The sequence below is a fragment of the Rattus norvegicus genome, chromosome 12, assembly GCF_021556685.1.
Source record: "Rattus norvegicus strain SHRSP/BbbUtx chromosome 12, alternate assembly SHRSP_T2T, whole genome shotgun sequence".
Classification (NCBI taxonomy): Eukaryota; Metazoa; Chordata; class Mammalia; order Rodentia; family Muridae; genus Rattus; species Rattus norvegicus.
The window spans coordinates 22,780,277-22,792,043 of NC_141545.1; the positions used below are offsets into that span (position 1 = coordinate 22,780,277).

At 49.6% G+C, this 11,767-nt stretch overlaps 2 pseudogenes across 1 annotated transcript; both read right to left on the reverse strand.

The window, feature by feature from the left end:
* Positions 1-781: 781 nt before the first annotated feature.
* On the reverse strand, positions 782-2,091 carry LOC134481270 (leukosialin-like; annotated as a pseudogene).
* Positions 2,092-6,388: 4,297 nt separating this feature from the next.
* Spn-ps1 (sialophorin, pseudogene 1) lies at positions 6,389-7,533 on the reverse strand (annotated as a pseudogene). Its single transcript, XR_015634694.1, has one exon. The product of XR_015634694.1 is annotated as a sialophorin, pseudogene 1 (transcript).
* Positions 7,534-11,767: the final 4,234 nt, after the last annotated feature.

Here is an 11,767-nt window from a genome sequence, read left to right on the forward strand (position 1 = left end):
GTGCTGGTCTGAGGGAGCCTTTGAGGAAAGGCTGTGGTAGCTTAGCTGAAGAACTCATTCTTGATGGCACGAGTATGTAGACTTCTAGTCCCCATCACGTTGGCATTCTTTTGGGGACTACAGACAAACTTAGGTTTTCAGCTGTACCCTTTCTGAGCACAATGAAGGGATCTGAGAGCACAGCAGCTCCCGTGCCCCTCCCTGTGAACTCACCAGCATCTCCCCTGCTCTCTCCATGGTCTATATTCACCAGTACTGTTCACAGCCATCATCTAAATTGTCCTATCTTGCACATAAACCATACTTCTGAGTGGACAAAGCAGGTGCAGGGACCACATGGAGCCAGGAAGTCTCCTCATCCCTACCTCCAGGAGAAGTGACTGATCTCTGGCACGCTCCCCCCAGCAGCGACCAGCCAGCTCAAAATCAGAGTGCTCTGGGAAAAGTCACAGGTCACAGTTCACCCAAGGGCAGACTGGATGGCTACATCCAGGCTCTAAGCTGTCCCTAAAGCAAATGGTAGTTAAGAAGCAGTCCTCAGGGGGCCCCTTCTGGGGGTAGGGGTAGGAATGGGGGTGTGTATATGTCATAGTGCCCTCCTCTGAAGGTTTCATTCTTCTGGTCAGATCCCAGCATTCCAAGGGGGATCCTTGGAAAACAGGGATCAACTAAGCTTATCCTTGTGGAGATGCAAAGGGAGCATGGAGGAAGGGGAGGTGGAAAACAGCAGGGGTGGGGGGGGATGAACAGCTGAATAATGAATGAACAAATGGATCTGGTCCACAAATATTCACAAATGCAGAGTGTGAGGCAGTTGACATCAGATTTGGGGTTAAGGAGCAAACTAGATGAATACCGCTACTCATAGGGATTGAGGTGCAGCCCCATCTTTGACTTGTGGCTAGTCAGCTTTGTCCTCACTGCATACCAGAGGCTCTTTCTCCCCCTTCAGGTTGGGATCCGTCCCAGGTTTCGGCCCTTCTAGTACTAAGCAGCCCTGGCTAGACTTCCGTCCACTGAAGAAAGTGGAGAGGTTGGGCCGCTGCCCACGGCCATCTGTCTCCGTTGCTCCACAGCACTTGTCCCCTAATCCTGATCCGGTTGCGGCCGCTTCATCAGGAACCCGGGATAGCCCAGCACAGGCATCCATCCCCCTATTTCGTTTTCCACCTCTGCACAGGGTCCTTCGCTTCAGCCTCTGGTGACACAGCAGCAGTACCACCATGAGGGCCACAAACACCACCAAGACAATGACCATGGGAAGCAGCCACATGCCACTTAATCCTTGGCGTGGTGACATGGTGGTTGCGGGATTTGGGGTAGACGTGGATATTTTTGTACCGGAGACTGGGGTGCTACCAGCTGCACTAGAACTCTCCACTGAGCTGGTTGCTACGGTGACAGAGAGTCCATGCTTTTCATTGGAGGGCGCCAGAGACCCAGTAGCCATAGTGACTGGAGGACCACTGGTCTTGGATCTTACAGTTATAGCCACAGAGGGTCCACTGGCCTTGGTAGAGCTTGTTGTCACAGTCACGGGAGGTGCACTGGTCCCTTTAAAGGTTTCTAAAGAGGTAGATGCCACAGTTATGCTTGTCACAGGATTAGATATGGTGACAGGAGGGTCAATGGCTTCATCTGATAATTTTTGAAGCAGTATTGATGATGCCTTGGTGGAAACGTCCTGAGAGGTTATAGGCTCAGGTACTGGGGTGCTCCTGCTGGTACCAGCTGGTGTCTCCAAAGAAGACAATTCTGGAGTTCCCAAGGGGGTCGAGGAAGCTGGGACTGGGGTCTGCCTCCAGGGGCTGAAACGCTCCTTTGGATCCACTGCCCTGGCAACATAGCGATTGATGAGTTGGTACTCAAGGCTTCAGTGGTACTTGGGGACATGCTATGCAGAGTAAATGGCAACATCGGCATATTCTGCAGATTTTCTTGGCTCACCACCTGGGCTCAGAGGTCCCCAAAGAGGAGGAGAAGCAAGGCCATCTCCATAGCGACAGCTGGGAGCAGGAGTTGGGACCAGCTTAATGGCTAAGGCACAGGGCCAGGGCGAGTACCTCCAGTTCTTCCTGAGGTTTTGTCAGGGCTGGGGCGGTTGATCTCCCTCTTCGAAAAAGAAAAGAAAAAGCAGGCAATGAGATGACCTCACTGAATATAAAAATAAAGTCAAGATCAGACATATGGTTGATCTGGGGTGGAAGAATGATTCAGTCATATGAGCACACCTGAACCATGAGAACCAAAGACCTCCAGGACTGGAATTGCCTCTCTGTCCCCATTATCTTGAGTTATTTCCAGGCCAGACAGAATAAGAAACTCTACTGTTTGGGAGAGAGAGAAAATGTGAGCTCAGTTCACAGGTCATGTGCTGACATGGAGGAGAGACCTAGATCCCCTCCCCCTCTGTCCTTCAACCACCACTCTCTGAGAGGACATGCCTGGGTTTCATAGGAATGTCATGTGGTAGACTCATGCACATGATAAATATACCAAGGACCACATTATGTAATCTCCCTGCTACTTCCAACCTTCCTCAGGCGAAGAATGACAGGGGAAGGAGGTGGGACTAGTGACAGAAAACAGTGGGCCATCAATCAACCCCCAGGAGGAAGAGTTGGAGAAGCCATCATTAGGATATGGAGGAGGCAGGAGGGAGAGAGAGAGAGAGAGAGAGAGAGAGAGAGAGAGAGAGAGAGAGAGAGAGAGAGAGAGAGAAACAGAGAGAGAGACAGAGAGAGAGAGACAGTGAGAGAAAGAGAGAGACTTTGTCCCCATTTTCATACCTGGTGAGGCAAGACAATAACAGCGTGCCCCCAGGTCAGGTGTGAAAAGTATCAAATGCCACCTATCAACTGTGAACATTGAGATGACTGAAGAAAAGAAACCTTGTGTTGACGATTGACTTTCAAGAGACAAAGTAAGTGAACTGTTCTGCTATATATGAATCCCCGTCACAGAAGCAGGTCATCTTGGAATGATTTAGCTCCAGATTCTACACACACATGCATTAGCATGATGGATGAAAGGTCTGTCTCCTTTCTAGCACACGATGTTTCAGAGGATGAGTGTCTTTCCACACTGGACACCTGTGCCCCAACACAACAGGGACCCACCACCTTGTGGGAATGCGATGGCACCTCCAGCAGGAATAGACCAGACCTGGCTATCCAGGGCTAACTGAGGGTCTTTGGCTCCATTTTACAGCCCTGCATCAGTGGAATTTCAACTTAGGGGCCTTAAGTCATAATTCTACAAGTGGTAGTCTTGCTCATTGTCTTCTCAGTGGAGCATACACTCCAAATGTCTGAACATATTGTTCCTCTCATACTGCACATGATAAATATATCACGGACCACATTATGTAATCTCCCTGCTACTTCCAACTTTCCTCAGGCGAAGAATGACAGGGGAAGGAGGTGGGACTAGTGACAGAAAACAGTGGGCCATCAATCAACCCCCAGGAGGAAGAGTTGGAGAAGCCATCATTAGGATATGGAGGAGGCAGGAGGGAGGGAGAGAGAGAGAGAGAGAGAGAGAGAGAGAGAGAGAGAGAGAGAGAGAGATAATCCTCTCATACTGAGCAGGATTCAAAGGCAAAATGCACATAATCAGTAGGTAAAACGAATCTGTCTCATGATGTTCTAATCCAGCTCACATTCCCTATTACTGGGTCAACAATCCAACGCTAGGTGAGTTCTGCTTCAAAATCACAAGAACAGCAGACATTGCACGGTCAATAAAACTATGTCACTATGAACACTTTTCTTCCAGAAGGCAGTTATTCCTGTGGTAACTTTTCTGAAAATTCCTACTTAAAAACCAAAAATTCAGAAGGATCTTCATGCCCTGCTTTCATGGTTTGTATTTGTACTGAAAATCATGGTACAGCAAGTTTTAAGGATAGTTTCCGTCATCTGCGAGTTCGCTGTAGGACACCTGCATTACTGTTTGACAAGTGTAACTCCCCAGTCAAACGATGAACATGGCACTGTTCCCAGAATGGGCCATAGCATACAATATGTGTGACAGACACTTGGTGCCAGAAGTGAGAACCACTCATGGCTCAAGCCACCCCTGTCTCCCTGGGTCAGTGGAAAATGATGAGAAGTAGCATTTCACTGTAGTCTGTGAGGCTGGTGGAGCTCACCCTGACCCCTCCCAGGGAACCAGAGAGCATCAGAGGTCTTCTACTTATTGCACTGTTCTCATGTCTCTTCACCATGCTAGACTAGAGTCAAGCTCAACAGGGGCTTCATTCCCTGCTAATTCAGCCTAGCTTGTTCCCTTGGATGGGGTTTTTGGATAGTAGGGAGAGACAGTGGGAATCTTGTTCATCCATCCATGTGTGTACAGATTAAATGAGGATTCTATCTTAAGAGAGTCATAGTTCTTCCCATATTTCTCTGCTTCATTGAATTTCTTCACTTTGACATTCTGCTCACTGGGAAGAAATCACTTCACATCAACACTCACCATGAGCCTTTACTGTGTCCTCTTTAAATAAAACCATTGGATTACCCTGATTTGCTCCTGTTCTAAGTTTGCTCTTAGCTGTTGGCCAAGGAGAGGGGCTGCACAGAATACCAAGGCTCAGAGTAGGGACCCAGCAAGGGAAAAGAAGTACAAGCGGCTTGACACATCGTATGCCTGCAGGATTGTGGAGGGGAGAGAGTTGGGGGAACCCCCTTCCTGTGTTCTCCTGGAACCCAACAAGCTATACAGGTTGATGGCTACTTCAGAGTACACTGGAGCCTACCAGGCTACCTGAGTGTGTCCATGATGTCCACTGTAGCTGGGGAGATCCGGTCCATAGAAAGGGCCCAGAGTGCATCCAGCACCACCTGCCCACCATGTCTGGGGCCCTCACATGGAGTTCCCATTTGTTCTCCTGGCTCTGATCCATGAGGGGTGGATCCACTGCCAGTGTGCTCACTGACCCAGAGGATGGGAATCCAAGTAGATGAGCAGGGGTAGACCCAGACAGAAAGGGGAGATCTCCCAGTATATGGGAGAGGCAGTGGCTCCCTGTCCAGCTGCAGTGTGCACTAGCCCCTCGTGAACAGTAAGAAATGGGTTCGGTGTGGCTCAGGTGTGCCCATTTTGGCCCTTCCTCTTCCCACAGACTTGGGGACAACACAATGATGTGGTGGCAGCTGATCCATGTCCCTTTCCACTCCTTGTCCCCTCCCTCCCACCTTCCCCTTTTCCACCCAGGCCACACACAGCCACACACACATCTCTTTTTGTAGATCAGACTCTTCTCAAGGACAGTGTCCTCTCACTCAACAACTTCCTCTTACACAGCTCTTCCAGCAACCACGTTTGGACCACGAGCCGGGCTGGTATCAGAGTCAGAAACAGCACAATTGTGCTCTGTCCCCTCTTGAGACCCTTAGGGCATCCATGCCCCACCCCCTGAGCCTGTCTCTTAGTCCCCAGATGGGAAGGACTTCTGAGGAACTGGACAAAGTGAGCCTGTAGGGAATGCATCAAAAGCACTGGTTTTGCACCACCCAGTCCCTGCATGGGGCTGACTCTTCTCCACCTTCTTGCATGTGGCCTGTTGCTGTGTGCAAGGTGTGGGTGCGGCGTGTGCTGGTCTGAGGGAGCCTTTGAGGAAAGGCTGTGGTAGCTTAGCTGAAGAACTCATTCTTGATGGCACAAGTATGTAGACCTCTAGTCCCCATCACGTTTGCATTCTTTTGGGGACTACAGACAAACTTAGGTTTTCAGCTGTACCCTTTCTGAGCACAATGAAGGGATCTGAGAGCACAGCAGCTCCCGTGCCCCTCCCTGTGAACTCACCAGCATCTCCCCTGCTCTCTCCATGGTCTGTACTCACCAGTACTGTTCACAGCCATCATCTAAATTGTCCTATCTTGCACATAAACCATAGTTCAGAGTGGACAAAGCAGGTGCAGGGACCACATGGAGCCAGGAAGTCTCCTTATCCCTATGTCCAGGAGAAGTGACTAATCTCTGGCAGGCTCCCCCCAGCAGCTACCAGCCAGCCCAAAATCAGAGTGCTCTGGGAAAAGTCAGAGGTCACAGTTCACCCAAGGGCAACCTGGATGGCTACATCCAGACTCTAAGCTGTCCCCAAAGCAAATGGTAGTTGAGAAGCAGTCCTCAGGGTGCCACTGCTGGGGGTGGGTGTGGGTGTGGCGGTGTTTATATGTCAGAGTTCCCTCCTCTGGAGTTTTCTGGCTTATCATTTTCATTTTTCTGGTCAGATCCCAGCATTCCAAGGGGGATCCTTGGAAATTGGGGGTCAACTAACCTTATCCTTGAGGTGATTCAAAGGAGCAGGGAGGAAGGGGAAGTGGAAAACAGCAGGGGTTGGGGGGGTGATGAACGGCGGAATAATGAATGAGCAAATAGATCTGGTCCACAAATATTCACAAATGCAGAGTGTGAGGTAGCTGACAACAGATTTGGGGTTAAGGAGCTGACTAGGTGAATACAGCTACTCATTGGGATTGAGGTTCAGCCCCGTCTTTGTCTTGTGGCTTGTCAGAAGTTGGGGTTTTCCCAGCTTTGTCCTCACCGCATACCAGAGGCTCTTTCTCCCCCTTCAGGTTTGGGTCCGTCCCAGGTTTCTGCTCTTCTTGTACTAAGGAACCCTGGCTAGACTTCCATTTGCTGAAGAAAGTGGAGAGGTTTGGCCGCTGCCCACTGCTGTCTGACTCCAGTGCTCCAGAGCACCTGTCCTCTCCTAATGCTGATGTGTTTGTGGCCTCTTCGTCAGGAACCAGGGCTGGCTCAGCACAGGTATCCACCATCCTATTTCGTATTCCACCTCTGCTCAGGGTCTTTTGCTTCTGCCTCTGGTGCCACAGCAGCAGTCCCATAATGAGGGCCAAAACCACCACCAAGGCACTGAGCAGAGAGAACAGCCACATGCCACTTACTCCTTGGCTTGCTGACGTGGTGGCTGCGGCATTTGGGGTAGACGTGGATGTTTTCGCACCGGAACGTGGGGTGCCACCAATAGCCACAGTGACTGGAGGGCCACTGGTCTTGGAGGTTACAGTTATAGCCACAGCGGTTCCACTGGCCATGGTAGAGCTTGTTGTCACAGTCTCGGGAGGTACACTTGTCCCTTTAAAGGTTTCTAAAGAGGTAGATGCCACAATTCTGTTAGTCACAGGATTAGTTATGGTGACAGGAGGGTCACTCGCTACATCTGATAATTTTTGAACCAGCATTGACAATGCGTAGGTGGAAATTTCCTGAGAGGTTATAGGCTCATGTACTGGGGTGCTCCTGCTGGTACCAGCTGGTGTCTCAAAAGAATACAATTCTGCAGTTCCCAAGGGGGTCAAGGAAGCTGGGACTGGGGTCTGCCTCCAGGGGCTGATACTCTCCTTTGGGTCCACTGTCCCTGGCAGCATAGTGATTGGGGACTTGCTATGCAGAGAAAATGACAACATCGGTATATTCTGCAGATTTTCTTGGCTCACCACCTGGGCCCAGACCCCCAAAGAGGAGGACAAGCAAGTCCATCTCCATAGCAACAGCTGGGAGCAGGAGTTGGGACCAGCTTAATGGCTAAGGCACAAGGCCAGGGAAAGTACCTCCAGTTCTTCCCGAGGCTTTGTCAGGACTGGGGTGGTTGACCTCCCTCTTAGAAAAAGAAAAGAAAAAGGAGGCAATTAGATGACCTCACTGAATATAAAAACAAAGTCAAGATCAGACATATGGTTGATCTTGGGGTGGAAGAATGATTCAGTCATATGAGCATACCTGAACCATGAGAACCAAAGCCCTCCAGGCCTGGAATTGGCCCTGTGTCCCCAATATCTTTAGTTATTCCCAGGCCAGAAGGGATAAGAAACTACTGTTTGGGAGAGAGAGAAAATGTGAGCTCAGTTCACAGGTCATGTGCTGACATAGAGGAGAGAAATGGACCCCCTCCCCCTCTGTCCTTCAACCACCACTCTCTGAGAAGACATGCCTGGGTTTATAGGAATGTCATGTGGTAGACTCATGCACATGATAAATATACCAAGGACCACATTATGTAATCCCCCTGCTACTTCCAACCTTCCTCAGTTAGGAGAAGAATGACAGGGGAAGGAGGTGGGACTAGTGACAGAAAACAGTGGGCCATCAATCAACCCCAGGAGGATGAGGTGGAGAAGCCATCATTAGGATATGGAGGAGGGGGGAGAGAGAGAGAGAGAGAGAGAGAGAGAGAGAGAGAGAGAGAGAGAGAGAGAGACAGAGAGACAGAGAGACAGAGAGAGACAGAGAGACAGAGAGAGACAGAGAGAGAGACAGAGACAGAGAGAGAAAGAGAGAGAGAGAGAGAGAGACTTTGTCCCCATTTTCATACCTGGTGAGGTAAGACAATAACAGCGTGCCCCCAGGTTAGGTTTGAAAAGCATCAAATGCCACCTATCAACTGTGAACATTGAGATGACTGAAGAAAAGAAACCTTGTGTTGACGATTGACTTTCAAGAGACAAAGTAAGCGAACTGTTCTGCTATATATGAATCCCCGTCACAGAAGCAGGTCATCTTGGAATGATTTAGCTCCAGATTCTACACACACATTAGCATGATGGATGAAAGGTCTGTCTCATTTCTAGCACACGATGTTTCAGAGGATGAGTGTCTTTCCACACTGGACACCTGTGCCCCAACACAACAGGGACCCACCACTTTGTGGGAATGCGATGGCACCTCCAGCAGGTATAGACCAGACCTGGCTATCCAGGGCTAACTGAGGGTCTTTGGCTCCATTTTACAGCCCTGCATCGGTGGAATTTCAACTTAGGGGCCTTAAGTCATAATTCTACAAGTGGTAGTCTTGCTCATTGTCTTCTCAGTGGAGCATACACTCCAAATGTCTGAACATATTGTTCCTCTCATACTGAGCAGAATTCAAAGGCAAAATGCACATAATCAGTAGGTAAAACGAATCTGTCTCATGATGTTCTAATCCAGCTCACATTCCCTATTACTGGGTCAACAATCCAACCCTAGGTGAATCCTGCTTCAAAATCACAAGAACAGCAGACATTGCAGGGTCAATAAAACTATGTCACCTGAACATTTTCCTTCCAGAAGGCAGTTATTCCTGTGGTCACTTTTCTGACAATTCCTACTTAAAAACCAAAAATTCAGAAGGATTTTAATGCCCTGCATTCATGGTTGGTATGTGTAATGAAAATCATGGTAGAGCAGCCTTTAAGGATAGTTTCTGTCATCTGTGAGTTCGCTGTAGGACACCTGCATTACTGTTTGACAAGTGTAACTCCCTAGTCAAACTATGAACATGGCACTGTTCCCAGAATGGGCCATAGCATACAATATGTGTGACAGACACTTGGTGCCAGAAGTGAGAACCACTCATGGCTCAAGCCACCCCTATCTCCCTGGGTCAGTGGAAAATGATGAGAAGTAGCATTTCACTGTAGTCTGTGAGGCTGGTGGACCTCACCCTGACCCCTCCCAGGGAACCAGAGAGCATCACAGGTCTTCTACTTATTGCACTGTTCTCATGTCTCTTCACCATGCTAGACTAGAGTCAAGCTCAACAGGGGCTTCATTCCCTGCTAATTCAGCCTAGCTTGTACCCGTGGATGGGGTTTTGAGGGATAGTAGGTAGAGACAGTGGGAATCTTGTTCATCCATCCATGTATGTACAGATTAAATGAGGATCCTATCTTAAGAGAGTCATAGTTATTCCCATATTTCTCTGCTTCATTGAATTTCTTCACTTTGACATTCTGCTCACTGGGAAGAAATCACTTCACATCAACACTCACCATGAGCCTTTACTGGGTCTTCTTTAATTAAACCATTGGATTCCTCTGATTTGCTCCTGTTCTAAGTTTGCTCTTAGCTGTTGGCCAAGGAGAGGGGCTACACAGAATACCAAGGCCCAGAGTAGGGACCCAGCAAAGGAAAAGAAATGCAAGCAGCTTGACACATCGTATGCTTGCAGGATTGTAGAGGGGAGAGAGTTGGGGGAACCCCCTTCCTGTGTTCTCCTGGATCCAACAAGCTATACAGGTTGATGGCTACTTCAGAGTACACTGGACCCTACCAGGCTAACTGAGTGTGTCCATGATGTGCACTGTAGCTGGGGAGATCCAATCCATAGAAAGGGCCCAGATTGCATCCAGCACCACATGCCCATCATGTCTGGGGCCCTCACATGGAGTTCTCATTTGTTCCCCTGGCTCTGATCCATGAGGGGTGGACCCACTGCCAGTGTGCTCACTGACCCAGAGGATGGGAATCCAAGTAGATGAGCGGGGGTAGACCCAGACAGAAAGGGGAGATCTCCCAGTATATGGGAGAGGCAGTGGCTCCCTGTCCAGCTGCAGTGTGCATCTAGTGCCTCGTGAGCAGTAAGAAATGGGTTTGGTGTGGCGCAGGTGTGCTCAACTTGGCCCTTCCTCTTCCCACAGACTTGGGAAGGAGACGATGATGTGGTGGCAGATGATCCACGTCCCTTTCCACTCCTTGTCCCCTCCCTCCCATGTTCCCCTTTTCCACCCAGCCACACACAGCCCCACACACACATCTCTTTTTGTAGGTCAGACTCTTCTCAAGGACAGTGTCCTCTCACTCAACAACCTCCCCTTACACAGCTCTTACAGCAACCAAGTTTGGACCACGAGACCGGCTGGCATCAGAGTCAGAAACAGCACAATTGTGCTCTGTCCCCTCTCGAGACCCTTAGGGCATCCATGTCCCACCCCCTGAGCCTGTCTTTCTGTCTCTTAGTCCAGAGATGGGAAGGACTTCAGAGGAACTGGACAAAGTGAGCCTTTGGGGAACGCATCAAAAGCACTGGTTTTGCACCACCCAGTCCCTGCATGGGGCTGACTCTTCTCCACATTCTTGCATGTGTGCCTGTTGCTGTGTGCAAGGTATGGGTGTGGTGTGTGCTGGTCTGAGGGAGCCTTTGAGGAAAGGCTGTGGTAGCTTAGCTGAAGAACTCATTCTTGAAGGCACAAGTATGTAGACTTCTAGTCCCCATCACGTTTACATTCTTTTGGGGACTACAGACAAACTTAGGTTTTCAGCTGTACCCTTTCTGAGCACAATGAGGGGATCCGAGAGCACAGCAGCTCCCGTGCCCCTCCCTGTGAACTCACCAGCATCTCCCCTGCTCTCTCCATGGTCTATACTCACCAGTACTGTTCACAGCCAACATCTAAATTATCTTATCTTGCACATAAACCATACTACTGAGTGGACAAAGCAGGTGCAGGGACCACATGGGGCCAGGAAGTCTCCTCATCCCTACCTCCAGGAGAAGTGACTGATCTCTAGCAGGCTCCCCGCAGCAGCTACCAGCCAGCCCAAAATCAGAGTGCTCTGGGAAAAGTCACAGGTCACAGTTCACCCAAGGGCAAACTGGATGGCTACATCCAGACTCTAAGCTGTCCCCAGAGCAAATGATAGTTCAGAAGCGGTCCTCAGGGGGCCCCTGCTGGGGGGGTGGGTGGGGGTTTGTATATGTCATAATGCCCTCCTCCAGAGATTTCATTCTTCTGGTCAGATCCCAGCATTCCAAGGGGGATCCTTGGAAAATGGGGGTCAACTAAGCTTTTCCTTGTGGAGATTCAAAGGGAGCACAGAGGAAGGGGAGGTGGAAAACAGCGGGGTTTGAGGGGGTTGAATGGCTGAATAATGAATGAACAAATGGATCTGGTCCACAAATATTCACAAATGCAGAGTGTGAGGTAGCTGACAACAGGATTTGGGGTTAAGGAGCTGACTAGTTGAATACAGCTAC